This window comes from Schistocerca piceifrons, unplaced genomic scaffold, assembly GCF_021461385.2.
Source record: "Schistocerca piceifrons isolate TAMUIC-IGC-003096 unplaced genomic scaffold, iqSchPice1.1 HiC_scaffold_1111, whole genome shotgun sequence".
NCBI classification, from domain to species: Eukaryota; Metazoa; Arthropoda; class Insecta; order Orthoptera; family Acrididae; genus Schistocerca; species Schistocerca piceifrons.
Window position 1 is genome coordinate 10,001 of NW_025726920.1, and position 5,000 is coordinate 15,000.

The following is a 5,000-nucleotide window of genomic DNA, read 5'->3' on the forward strand; positions in this document are numbered from 1 at the left end:
CGCCAAGCCGACTAAGACAGCGATGGCGCCACAGTGCCCGCCTTTCGACGCCACCCACAAAGCCTGCAGCCTCTGTCGACCATAGCACCCATTCTCCAGTGGCTCTGCCGCACGAAGCCGTGGACCGGCAATGACTCCACCCGCACCCGTTCGTGGACCACCCCAACCGCCAAACGCGCACCTCCAGCGGATGAACGGCGGACGTTTCCCGCACTCGTAAAGTGCAATCCACCCCTATAACTTGCGTTTCATGAAGAGTTATTTCCAATATGCGACATTCCCGCTGTCCCTATACATGAGCCGCGACCTGTACCACTTACGAGCGAGAGACGCGATCGCGTTGCTCACTGTACGGCGTCCGATACCGAGCCATCAGCATGTCGGTCCCCATGCGCGTTGCACTCGCACTCGCACTCGCAAAAACGTGGGGCAAATATATTACGCGGAAGAGTTATAACAGACCGAGCCCCACTGCATGGGGGGAGTCTTTGTCACTAATGTACACAGATAGAACATTGTGGACTGGAACCAGATTACCCGTACACACGGCGCTGATTAGTAATCAATGCAGAGCCATCAAACTACAGAAAATATATACAACTGTCCGTATACATGCTGAAAGAGTCTGCCCACAATGGGAACCACACGTCAGCCAGACACTCTGATCACGCACCACTCTCTGCTTCTAACAGGCGCACATACAATATGTAAGCACCAGCATGGAACAACATCCAGTGCATCCTCTCCGCCACATTACACAATCCACACTATCACAACCAGACCAGGAGGTCCATGCGGAAAATAGAATATCCCACCCTTTCGACATCCACCATTGCGCAGATAAGGCACCAACACCCACACATGTCCTATACAACGGTGCACCCAACATCACAATAGTACCTCCTGTCACAGCGCACAAACAATGACATGAGTCAAAGACACAGGTCTGACACAAGCATAGAATTGGAGCGCCGCCTCTAATAAGCCAAAGGTGCATCCTGACGTGACAAATCTCATCATGTCACAAGCATTCACTTACTATAATCACTATCAACGAACCTGCCGCCCCGCCCCCCCCCCCCCCCCCACACCTTTCCTTACAACAACGTGTAACCTAACCTAACCCATGTTGTACCTTAACCTAACCCATGTTGTACCTTAACCTAACCCATGTTGTGCCTTAACCTAACCCATGTTGTGCCTTAACCTAACCCATGTTGTCCCCTAACCTAACCCAAGTTGTCCCCTAACCTAACCCATGTTGTCCCTTAACCTAACCCATGTTGTGCCTTAACCTAACCCATGTTGTGCCTTAACCTAACCCATGTTGTCCCCTAACCTAACCCATGTTGTCCCCTAACCTAACCCATGTTGTGCCTTAACCTAACCCATGTTGTCCCCTAACCTAACCCATGTTGTGCCTTAACCTAACCCATGTTGTCCCCTAACCTAACCCATGTTGTCCCCTAACCTAACCCATGTTGTCCCCTAACCTAACCCATGTTGTGCCTTAACCTAACCCATGTTGTGCCTTAACCTAACCCATGTTGTCCCCTAACCTAACCCAAGTTGTCCCCTAACCTAACCCATGTTGTCCCCTAACCTAACCCATGTTGTGCCTTAACCTAACCCATGTTGTGCCTTAACCTAACCCATGTTGTGCCTTAACCTAACCCATGTTGTCCCCTAACCTAACCCATGTTGTCCCCTAACCTAACCCATGTTGTGCCTTAACCTAACCCATGTTGTCCCCTAACCTAACCCATGTTGTGCCTTAACCTAACCCATGTTGTCCCCTAACCTAACCCATGTTGTCCCCTAACCTAACCCATGTTGTCCCCTAACCTAACCCATGTTGTGCCTTAACCTAACCCATGTTGTGCCTTAACCTAACCCATGTTGTCCCCTAACCTAACCCATGTTGTCCCCTAACCTAACCCATGTTGTCCCCTAACCTAACCCATGTTGTCCCCTAACCTAACCCATGTTGTCCCCTAACCTAACCCATGTTGTCCCCTAACCTAACCCATGTTGTCCCCTAACCTAACCCATGTTGTCCCCTAACCTAACCCATGTTGTCCCCTAACCTAACCCATGTTGTCCCCTAACCTAACCCATGTTGTGCCCTAACCTAACCCATGTTGTGCCCTAACCTAACCCATGTTGTGCCCTAACCTAACCCATGTTGTGCCTTAACCTAACCCATGTTGTCCCCTAACCTAACCCATGTTGTCCCCTAACCTAACCCATGTTGTCCCCTAACCTAACCCATGTTGTCCCCTAACCTAACCCATGTTGTGCCTTAACCTAACCCATGTTGTCCCCTAACCTAACCCATGTTGTCCCCTAACCTAACCCATGTTGTCCCCTAACCTAACCCATGTTGTCCCCTAACCTAACCCATGTTGTCCCCTAACCTAACCCATGTTGTCCCCTAACCTAACCCATGTTGTCCCCTAACCTAACCCATGTTGTGCCCTAACCTAACCCATGTTGTCCCCTAACCTAACCCATGTTGTGCCTTAACCTAACCCATGTTGTGCCTTAACCTAACCCATGTTGTCCCCTAACCTAACCCATGTTGTCCCCTAACCTAACCCATGTTGTGCCTTAACCTAACCCATGTTGTGCCGTAACCTAACCCATGTTGTGCCTTAACCTAACCCATGTTGTGCCTTAACCTAACCCATGTTGTGCCTTAACCTAACCCATGTTGTGCCTTAACCTAACCCATGTTGTGCCTTAACCTAACCCACGTTGTCCCCTAACGTAACCCACGTTGTCCCCTAACGTAACCCACGTTGTCCCCTAACGTAACCCACGTTGTCCCCTAACGTAACCCACGTTGTCCCCTAACGTAACCCACGTTGTCCCCTAACGTAACCCACGTTGTCCCCTAACGTAACCCACGTTGTCGCCTATCGTAACCCACGTTGTCGCCTAAACCTGCTCTGTAATTGTTATACGACTCGTTCAATTAGTGTAGTGTTGCCCACCCGCAACCCTCGCAATATAGTTCGCTACTCGCACTGCCCGCTCCCCTGTGTATCGCTTCATGTTAAACACCTTGCAAGTCTTGCTGACTTTCCACATGCTCCTGCTGTACACTGTAATGTGGATGGCAGCAGGGCGTACATGCCGCCCCCCCCCCCCCCCCCACCTCTCCCCACGTCCCCACCTTGCCCCCTGCCTTCGCAAGGTGGTTGGTGACAAGTTTGCATGTTCAATGCCCTTCGCATGCGACGTACGCAGGCTACGTTGTGGTGCGGCCTGTGTCAACTGTCCGCTGATGTCGTACGCGTGAACCACAATCTGTACTGCACATTCGTCCTTATGTACTGAATGATACATCGTGGCACATGTGTGACCGTACAACGACTGCGCCCAAAAACGGCGGACCATACAGTGCAAATATTGTGCACGCAGCTACGTGTCGTCTCCCTATGAGAGCTGGATTGCAGTGTGGTACGCCATAGAGACGTGTGGGAGGAACGGACGCCGTGGATGGCGATCAGCATGAGCTGTCTGTTGATGTATTCGGACCTAGTCGTCTCTCCTCACACACCGTGATGGCATGGTGCAGCGCGTTCCATATCTGCGACATGCTACAGAAGCCGGTTGACAGTCGTTCGAGCAATGGACATCGCATACGTACGGGGGCCACCTTCCACGTATTGTCTAGGCGTGCACATTTTGTTGCGTGTATGTGGGCAGACGTAGTGTGGCGTGACACCTGACACAGGCATGCAATAATGGTTGAAGTTGCAAATGGCGATGGACGCCTACGTTTTCTGGTGAAGTTACGCAAATGAAGAAATGGTAACCCGTTGTGGTGCGGTTGTTCTCGCTAGGGGTGAATCGGTGATGGCGACGATAGGTTGAGGTACTAACCGGTTGTTCCAGCGATACCCACCATGCCGACGAAACTGAACGGCATCTGGGTGTGAAGCGATACGCGGCGGTGGCTGGGTGGGACCGTCCCCGGCCGGTGAGGGGGCGCCTCCCGGCGTGCTGGCCGCGCGGTGCGTGGGCGCACGCGCTACAGCCGGCTGGTGGGGGCGGCCAGTGGCAGGCGCGCCGGCCGACGGACGCGGCAGGCGTCGCAGCTGCGCGCCGGCGCACCCTGCGCGCGGCGCCGTGCGGCCAAAGTAGGTCCTCGCGGGCCCGGTGCGAAGCGCGGTGGACATCTGCAGTGTGCTGGTCCGATTGAGGACTGTGTGCGTTGAGGATGCGCCGCCGCCCGGCGCTCGGCGCCGCGACGCCGTCTGCTGCTCGGTCGCCCCAGCGGTTCTCGCTGGTGGTTTGTATCGCAGCTGTGCGGATGTGTTGGCGTGTGCGCTGTGCTGGGAGAGTTCGCTTCGGCACCCAAGTGGGGCTTTTGTCCTTCTGTGGCGCTGGCGTTGGAGCTGCCGGTCACCGTAGGTGGCGCGTGTTGTCTCCCGCCGGCAATGCCACGACAGCACGCTCCCGGGCCTCTGTCGGCAGCGGCAAGCTCAGTTGGGAGCACGGGTGGTCGCACCGAAAGCGTCTACTCGCCTAACTCCGGGCGATTGCGCCTCTCTCGAACCCGACCAAGTACTTGGGACGGCGCTGCGCGCCGCCGGGACCTGAGAGGGTTTCGAGGTGTATTGTGCAGGGGAGCTCAGCCTCCTCCTGTTTGCAGAATGATTGAGCGGACGCTTGCGTGTTCGCGCGGGCCCCCGGGACACACTCCCGGGCGGCCGGCTGCTCAGCTCTAGTTGACGCAGCTCCCTGGTTGATCCTGCCAGTAGTCATATGCTTGTCTCAAAGATTAAGCCATGCATGTCTCAGTACAAGCCGCATTAAGGTGAAACCGCGAATGGCTCATTAAATCAGTTATGGTTCCTTAGATCGTACCCACGTTACTTGGATAACTGTGGTAATTCTAGAGCTAATACATGCAAACAGAGTCCCGACCAGAGATGGAAGGGACGCTTTTATTAGATCAAAACCAATCGGTCGGCTCGTCCGGTCCGTTT

The 5,000-nt window shown here is 54.1% G+C and overlaps 1 non-coding gene across 1 annotated transcript in view; it reads left to right on the forward strand.

Moving 5' to 3' along the window:
• The first annotated feature begins 4,749 nt into the window (after nucleotides 1-4,749).
• The window catches only part of LOC124727515, a 1,909-nt gene continuing 1,658 nt past the window's right edge, over nucleotides 4,750-5,000 (forward strand). The window contains exon 1 of the ribosomal RNA XR_007007148.1: nucleotides 4,750-5,000. This exon is cut by the window's right edge and continues 1,658 nt beyond it. This is a non-coding gene — a ribosomal RNA (small subunit ribosomal RNA).